The sequence below is a fragment of the Kogia breviceps genome, chromosome 2 (assembly GCF_026419965.1).
Source record: "Kogia breviceps isolate mKogBre1 chromosome 2, mKogBre1 haplotype 1, whole genome shotgun sequence".
Classification (NCBI taxonomy): Eukaryota; Metazoa; Chordata; class Mammalia; order Artiodactyla; family Physeteridae; genus Kogia; species Kogia breviceps.
This window is the reverse complement of record NC_081311.1, coordinates 42614930-42629149: the sequence shown is the minus strand read 5'-3', so window position 1 is coordinate 42629149 and position 14220 is coordinate 42614930. Positions and strand designations below refer to the sequence as shown.

The 14220-nt window shown below is 35.6% G+C and overlaps 1 protein-coding gene across 5 annotated transcripts in view; it reads left to right on the top strand.

The window, feature by feature from the left end:
* Positions 1 to 14220, top strand: part of PCDH15 (protocadherin related 15) — a 1516422-nt gene that overhangs the window by 684125 nt on the left and 818077 nt on the right. For 3 of the 5 annotated variants that reach the window (XM_067025124.1, XM_067025121.1, XM_067025122.1), the window contains one exon: positions 10066 to 10255. The gene's annotated coding sequence lies outside the window, so the exon portion shown is untranslated. Of the gene's footprint in view, positions 1 to 9913; positions 10256 to 14220 lie in introns of those variants that run through there. The other 2 variants (XM_067025123.1, XM_067025125.1) reach the window with 1 other exon arrangement.

Sequence of the window (14220 nt, the reverse complement as noted above, 5' to 3'; positions counted from 1 at the left end):
TTTATATTTATTTTATTTTCACCTATCAGTTTAAGTAGAGACAAATCTAGGAACATGTTACTAACAGAGAATGTTGGTAAAAACTTGATTAAGATTGAAGCATTCTCTGTCTGTTCTAGAATCTAACAGCTTGCCAAACATGCTAGAGCAAGAGACTCTGTGGCCAAATGACTTACAAATAATATTCCACCTTAACAATGTGCAGAGTATTTCCCAGTGTAATTTATGCTTTTTTTTTTTTACTATGGCCATACTTGTATCAGTTTTTATCATCTAATCAGGGAGAAAAATATCATTTCTCAGGCTGTCAGTGTTAGTATTTTCTAATACAATTTGTTTGTTTTTCAATCCCTTAAATTCTCTTTAGGGCTGAATCAACATAAAAGTGAACATGAGTATATTTAAAGGCATATACATCTTGGAAAGTATCCCTGCTTCTATATTTCTACATGTTTCCACTAACTGCAGAATTACCCAGTCATATCACTTTTTGTCTGGAATGGAACTTGGCCTTGTTCCAAAATATGTGACATGATATTCTGTTGCTCTAGAAATTATGAAGCTCTTCTAAATGAAGCTACAATGCAGTTATAAATTCCTTCATTCCAGCAGGATATGGAGTTGAAAGGAAGACTATACATTTTGGAGAGATTTGAATAATTGCCAAGAAATAAATCAACTGTCCATAATCCTTTAAGATCCAGGTGCTGGTGGTGGCTCTAAGAGGTGGCAGTTGGTGCTACAAGATGAGACTGCCTGGGCTACTGACTTGTTGATACAGTGCAAGTGAACAAAATGCCTGTCTCTCTCCCACACTTTTTAACTCATTTCAATCTGCTCTGCCATGTGAAGAAGAAGGCTGCTCCACTCCTAAGTAACTCAGACTCTGTGTTCCCTCTGTGTGTCGGGTTTTGTATGGAAAAGCCTGGCAGAGGTACTTTCTGCTTTGAATGAATGGCAGCTTTCCTTCAACACACTGGTCTATGAATGTTTTTGGAGAAAAAGGCAAGAGGCAGAGAAGGACAGAATAAATTTATTTACAAATTTTGGGGAGAAGTTTGTCTCCCATGTTCTGCTCTTTGAAATGAACTACAATAGTGATTATTGAGTCAAGAGAAACCAGTATAAATCAAAAAGTCAAGTAATATAAGTCTCAGTTATGGTAGACATTGGTGATTTGTCTTATTTCATCTGAAAATGCATTTAGAGTCTGGTAGAGAAAGTGCCAACTAATACTTGCTGAAACTGGGGTTCTAGGAGGATTGTAAATTTGTATACAATTCAGAATTATGATTTTAGAATTAGAGATCACTGAGGACATTTTAAATCCAGCAAAATATTATGTTGAAGATTTCTTTGTAAGTCCTCAATGTAACAGAGTGATGAAGGTGATTCATAAAACTTGTTTTTCTTCGTCACCTAATTCTAATAATGAAAGCTTTAAATGACCAAAGTAATTCCACCATTTACCTATTAAATAGCTCTGTGTGTATTTATATGTGCATTTATATAAATAAACATATTTTAAAATATATATTAAAAAATATATCTATATTTGTTTATATTTATATAGTACATATATACATATCTTTCTCTTGTATATATATATATATATATATATATATATATATATATATATATATATATATATATGAAACCTGTGTTTAGTAATAGGCTTTAGGGTCAAGAAATCTAAGATACTTTCTTGGTAATCTTTCCTGGGTTTTTTTATTAAAGTCAGGAGACAACACAAAACTGGATCAAATTTTATTTTATACACTAATAAAAAAAAAGTCCCCAATCTTTAGAAATTTATATAAAAGTACAATTCATAGTAGGCACTATCCTACAATATGTGATCACTAAGTACCTCTGGTGGATATAGCTTAAGGTTATATTGAGATTTTTAAAACTTTTTCTTGTATATTTTTTGAAATATTTTCCTCAGCTGCTCTGGTTTTAAGTATGTCAACTAATTAATCAGAGTGCTTTTAGCTTTAGTGAGAGTTTCATCATTATTTTTTTTCTGTGATGAAATAATGTGTAATTTTACATATAAAAAGTTCTATAACGCTTTCAAACATATTGAAAACAATTTTTGATTGTTCAGAATCTTCAGCTTTATTAAATTCCTGTTTATGCATAGATAGATATAATTTGGTGTCTAACTGAATATATTAAATACATCAGGAGTTAATCCAGTGTGGAAGGCAGATTTGTAAAATAGCCCCATGACGCCGCCACCTGGTGTTATGTCCTGCATCATCCTCTCCCCTTGAATGTGGAAGCAACCTGTAACTTGCTATAACCAACGGAATATGGCAAAGGTTGTGGGATACCAAGTTTGTGATTATGTCACAAGAGAGATGTAAGATTTTGTTTTCCTAGTACACATGGACAGCTTCTCCTGCTGGCCTTGAAGGAGTAAACAGCAATGTTGTAAAGTAAGAGGAGGGTCACGAGACAGAGAGAACGATGAGCAGCCTCTAGCACCTGAACACAACCACAAGCCATTGGTCAGTAAGAGGTAAAGCTAGGTCCTGGGCCCTCAGTCACAGAGTCACAACCAAATGCAATCGCCTGAATGAGCTTGGAAATGGATTCTTTCTTAATCAAGCCTCCAGAAGAGAACTCAGCCCAGCCATCACAACCTTGATTACAGCTTTGTGGAGTCCTGACTCGAATCTGTGACCCACAAAACTATGAGATAGTAAATGTGTGTTAAGCTGCTAATTTGTGATTTGTTGCACAATCATGCAACTAATACATCCAGCAGATAAGAATTAGAATTGAGAAGAGGTAGCATAAGTGATACTTTTTAAAATATTTAAACTCATTAAACTATTTTGTAAGGTCTAAATTTCTCTCTTTAGGAAAAAAAAAGTATCCCTAAGGCAACTATGAAATAGCTAAAGATTAAGCATGGGATTTAGAAAATATTTTATAACAATTATTATCTATATTTCTTCTTAGTTTTATTTTCCTAGGTCAAAAGATTTTAGATTATATGAAAGAGATAAATAATTTGACTTTTTAATGTTTAATCTCATCTGAACTTAAAAATAGTTCCTGTATTTCAAAATCTGTCAGATAAATTTCTCATTGTAAATTCAATACTCTTTAAGAATCAAATTTTTTTAAATGGTGTGAATAGTTCAGCATCTTCACATATTTTACTTAGTCACATTGTATATGTACATATGCAACTACATGTTTATAAAATTATTTATTCTTCTCATATTGCCCTCAAACTACTGTATGATATCCCCAAACTTCTCCTCTAAATAATAGTCTGCCTGTTTTGATACCTCAGCATAGCTAAGTATTAAATGAAGATCATGCCATCCCTTATTTCCCAAGCTGTCACTATAAAACAGGCAAGTGCTGGGTTAAAATATATATATATATGTGTGTGTGTGTGTGTGTGTGTGTGTGTGTATATATATATATATATATATATAGTAAAAAAAAATCTGTGTTAACTATAGCTGCCTTGAATCCTGACAATAAAGAGGTGTCAGAATCAAAAATAAAGTCCTTCTACATGAAATTACGACAGAGACTTATTAATGTGAATGCAGATGACTCTCCAGCCCCAGGTCCCTGATTGAGGTATTATTGCGTAGTTATACCCAACAGCTTTGAATCTCGACTCTAAATGACCACTGACAATAACAAGCCGAGAAAGGCTTGATCCTAGGCAACTTGGTGAGACACTGCCTGTAATGAGCAAGGCTTTAATCTGGGTTAAAAACAATGCCTTCTCTACTTTTTTTTTTTTTTGCGGTATGCGGGCCTCACTGTTGTGGCCTCTCCCGTTGCAGAGCACAGGCTCCGGACGCGCAGGCTCAGCGGCCATGGCTCACGGACCCAGCCGCTCCGCGGCATGTGGGATGTGGGATCTTCCCAGACCAGGGTACGAACCCGTTTCCCCTCCTTCGGCAGTCGGACTCTCAACCACTGCGCCACCAGGGAAGCCTCTTCTGTACTTCTTTACTTCATGGTTCCTATTGACTCAAGGACTCCGTCCTCATTCTGGAAGGATAGACAAAAATCCTCTTATGTCTTGCTTTCTCAATGAGATATATTTGAGAGTAATATATGGGTTAGTATTGGTTTGCTTAACTTAAATCAGATCCTCTGAAATTCTTCCTACCAGCAGACTGGAGTCTAAAGCCCATAAGAAACATTCTATTTAGTTAGTATAAATTTGCCAGAGATAGTGATTGGAGTAAGCAGCATTTTAAGTCTCTTGATAACAAGAGAAGTAGCTTTGTATTATAAGCCTACTGTTTGTAGGTATAATATAAACCTATTGTTAAAATAAGTCAAGATTTCAAAAATTAACTACAGAAAATAAAATTTGTATTTTTGACCCGCTGTTTGCTTTTTATTGTTCATTAAACACCAGTGCACAGATGAACTGGCATGAATACGAAAGTTTATGGTAATCTTCACAACTGTATGTAGGATGTAGCTGATTTTTGGCATACAGCTAAAACATTATGTGTTTCTATTCCATTGCTCTGTAAAATGTGTAAAATTCATTTTCATGAAAAATGTCACAAAATGCTAAAGAACTAGTTTTATGAAGGTTTAGAATAACACACAATATATACATTTTTGCACAAGCACAAACAAAAATACATGTTAAACATATTCAAATGGTTATCTATGAAAGGGGGGGAATGAGAATAAGAGGTGCTAAAGAAAGAATTTAAGAAATAAAAATACATTGAAAGAGATCTGGGGGTGGGGAGGAATCCACCACTGTCTCTGCAGTGATAGTCATCAAATTTATATTCTCCATGATATTGCCAGTATACATTTGTATACAGTCTTTAAGACAGTATGAACACTATTTTTCTTCAGCTTTAAATATTTGCCATTTTGTCATGTTTGTTTTAAAAAAAATTTCATGATTAGTACTGTAAGGGGTGCATAACTGTCCTTAAAGTTATTTAATGTAATTTACATATCCACTTCCCTATTATTGATAGACTTTATACTTAATGATTCATTTCTTAACTGTATATATGACACTCTTCCCTTTTATAAAATAAATGAAATCCTAAGCTTTCATGTTTAAATGTTTTTAAATGTTAAAAATGTTTTCAATGTTTAAAATCTTTCTAAAGCATCTAATGTAACCAATTTCTTCTTTAAAGTAAACCAGTTTCACATATGTGTCATTGACTGCTATGCTTTGAAGAATACATCTTTGTTAGATTTTGTGCTATGCACTTTATATATTGTATTATATTGGATCATATAACTCCATCACAAGCAGGATATCTAGCCCACTAATACCTCCATGAGATTTTTAAAAAGGCACCTTTGTGTACATATGGACTGTGGATAGCACAGTGTTGCCTTTGTGGGAAGAAAAATGTGCCTCTTCTAGATAGACACAGCCCCAAACCAGAACACAAGGGCTCACAAACTGAGCACATTGAATTTTGCCTCAAATGACTCCTCTTCAGGCACCTTTACCCATGACCTTGGTTAAAGATAGTAAAATGGAAGCTCAGGAAGTTGTGTCAAACCAGGAATCAAAACCAAATATCTTTAACCTTTAAGACTCTTTTCTTTTCCCTATTCCAAGGAAAGATTTTCATCACTATATGATTAACATTTAATGGGCACTTCCTCTATGCTTTATATGCACACAATATATGCAAGACATCCTTGTATAATGCCTTATATGCACATTCTATTTAATCTCCAATTACTAATCCTGTTACTATTTTACATATGAGAAAATTAAAGCTTAGAAATCAAGCAGCTTGAGGAAGAGCAACTGACTGGTAAATTTCAGAATGGAGTTTCCAGTTCCTAGGGTCAGTTTCAAAGCACAACTGCTTGACCACAGCATTGTGTGGCATTACTGTGAACCTCCTGAGTTGGGGTCGTGAACCATGGGTCTTGCTGTACTACCGTGACATAGACTTAGCTTCAGTTGGCCGTTCCCAGGCCCACTCCGGATTTTTTGATTCAGAGTCTCCCCAGGAATCTTTATTTTACAATCACCCTATAACCCTTAGGCAAATTGAAACTTAGAACACATGACATAACTGATTACAGGACCTCCTGGACTGAAATTCTATAGTGACATGATAAAAATGAAACTTTAAAGCTTTGCATTACAAGGGTTTGCTTTATCTGGAACTTGTCTATGTACGTTGGCTCTTTGTTGTTTGCACCTATAACCTAATCATATCAAACTTTATGTTAAAAATTTATGTTAAAAATTGCCAAATATATATAATATTCCTTTACTGTTTATTTGTAAAAATATGTCACGTTTAAATATTGCAATAAGTGTGGGTAGTTTTTATTACTATATTAATATCCAGATTAAAAATTAGACTCTCATAGAGGTTAAAGAATTAGTTCAAGGTCATATAACCATTAGATCTCAGGCACTTGCAGGCCAGCTCCAGCACTTAACATGCATTCTGATATGTCTCCCAAATTACAGACATGATCACAGAAGCATGAGAAAGCATAGTGTGTTTAGGAGAATAGCAAACTCTTTAGTAACATAATTCTCTGTGATTTTTTGCTCACTATAAATAAGGATCCTAATTGAGACTTAAATAAGTCAGCTTATTTGCCTAGCTAGAACAAGCAGAGCCAGAAATCAAACCCATAGCCCCCAGCTTCTCTGTTTCAGGTTCTTGACACAGCCTAGTACCACTCGGTCCACTTTGCTGGAAATACCCTCTTTTGAATGAGTTACATGTTTCCATGGTTGTGTTCTAATCCTGAGGTTCATCCTAAATCACAGTTAAACCGTGAGAATATATTTATCTGAAGTATAAATATTTTCTTTATCCTTTTTGGATTCTCCTGATAGTAACTGGTGCCTAATCCATAATTATTCTTGTTTCCACGTAGATCTCTCCCACAGTCTTAATTTTCACAGACTCTCTTGTTCTCTAATTTGAGAGCTCTGTCTGGTCTTCTCTTGCTTGTCCTAGATTATTTTTTCTGGCCTTTTAAAATATGCCTCCTTCGGGCTTCCCTAGTGGCGCAGTGGTTGAGAGTCCGCCTGCCGATTCAGGGGACACGGGTTCGTGCCCCGGTCCGGGAGGATCCCACATGCCACGGAGTGGCTGGGCCTGTGAGCCATGGCCATTGAGCCTGTGCGTCCGGAGCCTGTGCTCCGCAATGCGAGAGGCCACAACAGTGAGAGGCCCGCGTACCGCAAAAAAAAAAAAAAAAAAAAAAAAAAAAAAATTTGTAATGAAAGGGGGGAAGTTTCATATTATGGAAGGAGTATTTTATAGTGTTTAAAATCGTTTTATTTCAAGGGCATATTACGCAAATGAGGTATTGGAGCTGTATGTGTGTACTTTGTCAATAGAACAACTCATTAAACATTTACTTTATATGTGAGACTCTTGGCTACAGGTAGTAAGGCATACAAAGATAAGTTAAAACGGCCCTGCCGTTATGGAACTTATGTTATTAGGGATACTAAGATACACACCAAAAATCATCAAATGTCATCTGTGAGTTTATTTGATAATAATGAAAGATCAACTCCCTTAGACCAATTATTTCTATTCCTAGAAAGTTATGCTGATAACTAGAATAGAATAAAATATATTTCTACAAATATATTAAAATTAGAAACTACCTAAATGTCAAAATATAACTATTTTGATAAGTAAATTGTATATATGTACATATAATGAAACATAATAACAATCATTTAAATCCAGATTTATTGACAGAAAGAATGTCCGTGATATTTTGTTAAAAGAAAAAGGAAGTTGAAATGTAGTTTGTAGAGCAAAAATCAATTTGGCTTTAAAATGTAAGTGGGGGAGAGAGAGCTAAAGAAGTCTAGAGTATTATACACCTTTTTTTTTTTTTTTTTTTTTTTGCGGTACGCAGGCCTCTCACTGTTGTGGCCTCTCCCGTTGCGGAGCACAGGCTCCGGATGCGCAGGCTCAGCGGCCATGTCTCACGGGTCCAGCTGCTCTGCGGCATGTGGGATCCTCCCAGACTGGGGCATGAACCCGTGTGCCCTGCATCAGCAGGCGGACCCTCAACCACTGCGCCACCAGGGAAGCCCTATACACCATATTTTTAACAGAAATTATCTCAAGATTTTTTAGTGACTTTTTCTCTTTTGTTTATTGTGTTTTTATATTGGTCCCCTACAATTCACCTATACTTATCCTGTAGTATATAGGGTTTTTTGCATCTTATTAAATATATATTTTCCCAAAATCTAAATATGGAGATTTCTTTTAAAAAAGAAAGAAAAGCAGCTATTGTCATCTACAAGAGTTCAATTGATAATGAGCTAATTTCTCATAGAACATAGGAAGGGATGAAATTTTCTGCATTCTAGCTATCATTCTGATGTGTCATCAAAATTATAATCGGACATCATCAGAAATGAGGCTGACTTTGTCTTTAATAAAAATTACGTTTAATAATTCCTGTTGTTACTGGGACAGTCTTCATAATGCCAGATACTTTATTTAACTAACAATATCAATGTATGGACTATTCCATATGTGTGCTATTTCCTGAAGTGAAAAAAAGTCTTCTCAAACTAAATATACACAACTTTGTTTAAATGTTTATTGGTAAAGGCACCTTTATTAAAATATCAATGTTTAAACTTTTAGAACATCAGTTCTTACAACTATAAAATACATCTGTCTCCTATAAATTCTCACCACTGTCCCCCAGTCTTTGTTTTGAAAGATGCAAATGCTTTCATTTGTTTGAGTTATATATAAAATAAGGGCAACGAGGTTCTGACTGAAGGTTCTAAGGGTTCACCTAATATTTATCTATGATTTACCTGCACACATTTTACTGCTTGACACTTATGACACATTTGACTGACCCTGGATTATTTACACATTCTTCAAAATTTTTCCCTCTCTGGCAAATTGAACTTGCGAGATAAGTGACTTTTGTACTAAATGAGATGTTACTCTCTGAGAATGAATGTGTATAAATATGGCAATACTCTAGAGGCATTGAGTGTTATTTTTTTTTTCTTAAGTAGGATGAGTATATTATGATAAATAATCCACCTTAGCTATGAGGAAGACATTGCTGGATTTTGTCTGTATACTCTTCATCGTGTCACTTTTAACCAACTTCAGGCTGTTTGCTCTGTCACAACCACCCTTCTGAAATTGCTTTCATTTTTCGATTCTTCCTTCTCAGAGCCTCAGATGAACATGTGGGCAAAATTTGATATGAACTTGCATAAATCCTAGGCAAGAAATGGTATACTTGATTTAGATAACAAATAACTGTTCTTTCACTGGTTTATGTGTTCATTTGCAAAATGTTGTTGTGAGGTTCTCATATATCACAATATTTAAGAAATAGGCTGTATCTTTTCTTATAGTATGTTTCTGTATAACACCGTCAATGAGTCATATGGGCCTATAAGAACCTAGAAAAAAATTTTTTAGCTTCTATAGAATGTGTGAAGTTTCCTTATGCCCAAAAGATATGAAGATGTGGAGGGCTTGATATAAGAGGGTGGAATTAAAGGGGAGAGAGAGAGAGAGAAAGAAATCTGAAAGGAGATTAAGAGATTATTTTGACTTGTCAATAATACTGTCACTGAATGTAAGCTGCTAAACTTCTTAGTACTGATGAGGTAAGACAGTATAACCACACAAAAGAGAACAGAGAATCACCAGACAGGCTGACAGGACACAGTACAATAAAGCAGCCAACACCGATGATCAGTGGGGCATCAATTTGTCTAGCGGGATGTAGCACCTGCTACTAATTGGTGCAAAGAGCTCCCCAGTCACTGTGTGGGTTAGCGCATTCAGCTCTTCCCTGCAAGTGCTGGAGCAGGATAGCTAATTGCTGTTGCTTCAGTGCCAGTGACTCAACATGCTGAGCTAATAGCGACAGATAGAGGGCAGGCAGATTCCTGCTAGCAGCTTAGAGTTAGTTGCTTGTGATAACTAAGGCAGTTGGCTTATATCTCAGAACGGGGAGAAGGATAGTATGCCTTCTGGGTTAATACGCTGAGGTGTTGTCTTTTTTTTTTTTAATCTCTAGTAACATTTTCTTGACGATGTGAAACTGGATATTAATGCCTCCCAGAAACAAGAAGTATGGCGTGAGAACAAATCGTCTTGGACCTAGATTATGAGCACCGCTTTTGAAAGGAATGTGCAGGAGGCAGCCTTGTCAAGAAAACTTGCTGCATGATCTTACATGGGCCAAAGATGAAACTTTAAACCGGCAAGTAAGTTCTTTTATTTCCCCGTGCCCCTCCCTGATCTTTCAAATTTAAGGCAGCAGTGAAGTACAGAGAAAGTTAAGACTTTGTTTCAGTACAGTGGGTCTCTGTCATGGTATCACTTTCTGTCATGCATGTTCGAAGACTAGAGCAGTAATGATGTACACATAATTATCTGCTAGAAGAATAAGTGCAACCCCTTGTCCCCTCAGCCTTCTGGATTACTGTGTGGTATTGTAATTTTTTTGAGAAGTCAACATAATGTTTAGAAAGACACGTGCTTTTGAATTATGACTCTGTGTGGTTTGTCATTTTTGAAAATTATAATCTTCAGCTGCTTCTTTTGCTTCTCTCTCTCCGTGACAGAATATAGGAAAAGGGTGTCAGTACTGACATGGTATGTTCGGTTTTTGCATGTTCAAGTATGCCTGCGTGAGGTTTTGTTTTCTGTGTGATAGTTGCAGGAGGTTAGAGTTACTGGATAAGTTACATGGCTAACTGTTTCACAATTATATTTTGTGTTTTGTAGTCATATAGAGTATCCTGATGTTTACACATAGATGTTTTAGTGTATTAGAATATCGGCTCCTTTACAAAAGTATCAGGAGCATTAACCATTTAGAATTTGAGTTCAGATGGACTTTATCCTTGTAATACAGAATTAGTACTAGATGGTGCTAAGGGCTTTCCTGCTTCGTGGTGTGGCCTTTACAGTAAAAACATAGTTTGGTAACTATACAGAAGGTGGGCCTGAGCAGCAAGTCTCAGACCCAGTCTGCTGGTCCTCTAATGTGTGTCTCTAGCATGCACAGATGGTCATCGATGTGATGGAGTTGTAGCATGGATGCAGAGACCCATTGTTAACTAGAGTATAATGTGACGGCCTCATGTAAGGTTAACTCTAACTCCATACTCATCTGATTTCACAAATAGAGCTAATTGTCAAATCTGGTAACCAAATACTTAAGGCATAGAGTTATTGTGTTGCTTAACATCAGAGAAGCAAATACTTTGTGAAAGAAGCACATTTTAAACATAGAATGCTTCCTGTATTTTTCACACCTAGTTTGAAACTTTTTATGCATGCTCATGGGAACTTATTTTTCACCGCAAATTGTTCCTCTATTAGTTTCCTTAGTTTTCTTTAGTTGTGGATAAGTGTGAGTCCGTGCATTGATCTGTACGTGTGAGTCTTCACATTTCAGCAACTTGATCCCCCTTGACTGTGGACTCATTCTCCTATGAAATAGAAGTGCAATTTAAAGTGTGCCCAGTTGCACTGAGTGGGGACATCCTAATCTCTCAGATGTTGCAATGATGTGCATGTGGAACAGGGAATGTGAACCTCCATCACTTTGCCACAAAAATGACCCCTAAACATTAACCATTCAGGGACTTGACCAGATCAGAGTGTGTGCTATCTTACTGTTAGCTGCTTGTGTGGACTATTATGGGGTAAAGTTTTGAGTATTCTTTATAAAGAGGTTTCAAACCTTTCACTTTCTAAGAGATTTTAAAAATTATAATATATCCATTTATGAGATTATTTGATGAGCTCAGTGAGTGCCTAAACTATAAAGTAGTTTAAAAATAAACACTAATAATTATAATTCTAAGAAGAAAAAGCTCAAGTTAAATGTCCATTACAGACTTTGTTTCTTAGTCTTTCCACATTTAAATTTTGCATAATATGCGTTGTGCCTTTTCATCATCCAGCTTTAAAGGCAAACAGGCAGACATAAATTGAAGCCCTTTGCAAAACTTCCCCAGTGTTTTGGTACACAACTCAAGTTTGAGGTTAAAAGGTAATTATTATTTTTCTTGTCAAAGGAAATCACAATTTTTCTTTGATCGCAAAATGTGTGTCAAGCAAATGTACACTGAGTAATTAATGGTTCTTTTCTGTACTCACTTGATCATGTGGGCTTTTATTTACTGAATAAATAATGAGCCTTTACAATAATAGTACAAAGTAAAATAAAAAAAATAAGGTAATCCCCTAAATGTGAATATTTTTAAGGATAGATCAGTATATTTCCTCTGTTGTAAATATACAGATATAATTTCAGACAATAGGAACTTTCGTTCCTACTTACATGTGTAAAATAATACAAAACTTCTCTCATAAACCAGCTGTTACCTCAACTTTTTTTCTAGCACTGTATACATTTACATTTTATTGTAGCCTTAACACTGGGGAGAAGTATATGGTTTTAAGTTTTACTCAGGGTCCCAACCTAAGAATAAATTCAAGCTGGCAGAAATAATAATCTCAACAAAGAGACCCCATACTTTCCAAACGGAGTGGATGTGTCTATTGTCTAAAAGTTTAATTTTGCTTGGGATTCTAAGAATTGGTTAGAGTCATTTTATTTTTTTTCTTTTTCCATTTTTTTAAGAGTTGTTCTTACTGTTGGGATCACTGGTGTCTTTGAACCATTTTGTCAGTCTCTGTAGCTTCCACATGCATCCATGGGGAAGGCTATACAATTGTATAATATGGTAAAAATAGTGTTACTCAACCAGGGTGATTTTCCAAAACTATTTTTATTACTTTTAACTAAAACTTTGTTTGGATATAGATATGTTTTCTTTTGTAATGGGATTTTTATTTGTTATTAGTTTATAATATGGCACACTGTTGATTCCAAACTAATGATGACATATGGGGCTTCATATATTAGTTTCATACTCAAATATCAATGGTTGCATGAGGAGATATTGGAAGGAACTGTGGGAATTCATTAGTGCTCACAGTCAGTTTTGAGTGAAAAAAAGAGCTACAGTGAGTAATTTATGGTAAAATTATGTTCTCCTGGTAGATTCTCCGTACAAATTCCAAAGGTTCAAAGCACTCAGACACTGAATTAATGTGTAACTTTTATTTGAATTGAATACTAGAGCCACTTAGATTGAAATGGTGATGGGACCAGAGAATATACACAGAAATTCAAAATGTAACCATTACTTCCTTGCACATATGAGTGTGTGAGGGGAGGAAGAATGAGGAGGTAATTTTGAATGTGAGTATGGACAGTATGGCCTTGAAGTAGAATCACCACCTGCGATGTATAAACAGTGCCAGATTTTCAGGACTGTTAAATGAATGTGATTTGGTCTCAGCCTGCAAATAAGTCAGGCTCTAATGAGCAAGATAGTCTCTCTCTCCCTCTCTTTATTAGTTGATATAAGGAGCACAGAAACCTCAGATTCTAGTACAAAGACAACAGTAATTTTCCTTGGAAGCCTTGGCACATTCCCTAAACATCTCTAAAACTTAGTCTATCAGAGTTTTTGTAAGGATCAGCCATGGTAATGAATAAGAAACCTCTATGTTGCTAAATAATCTAAATTAATCAATTAACTGTTAATGATTCTGATTTTCTACCAATTCCTCAAGATGATCATGTCTGTGTGTGTGTATATATCTATCAAAAAGCAATAACAGCAGTGAGATAATTTCCACTCTAAAGAGTAAAATTTTCTACCTGAGCAACGTAATGGACAGATTTCCTTTTAGCTCACAAACTGTTTATAGGTTGTACTCAACCTTAAATATCAGATCATGGCTATTGAAGCTATAAATGTAAAAGGCAAAAGCAGTCATTATTTCAAGAAATGAAAGCATTTCTTTCTTTCGGACTGGCAAATGGAAAAATTCAAAGCTTGTTTATTGTGCTTCTTGATGGATAAGAAATTGACAGGAGGTATAAATTTCTTTATGGCTTTTAGAGTGTAAGCAGTCGCAGGCCATGGCAGATGTGTAATTCCTATTACTTTGAAGAGTCATTCATTCTAATGCCTAGTGGAAGGGCGGGTTTCAGACAGAATTAAGTAGTTTCCTGAAAGGGGAAGGACAGTGGTGTGTGTGATGAAGTGCATCATTCAGAGGGGAGCCCAGCTAATGAATGCGCTCCCTGTTATTTTCATGGAGGTGTCAGAATGAGCCTTTTCCGATTCTGCATCACTGA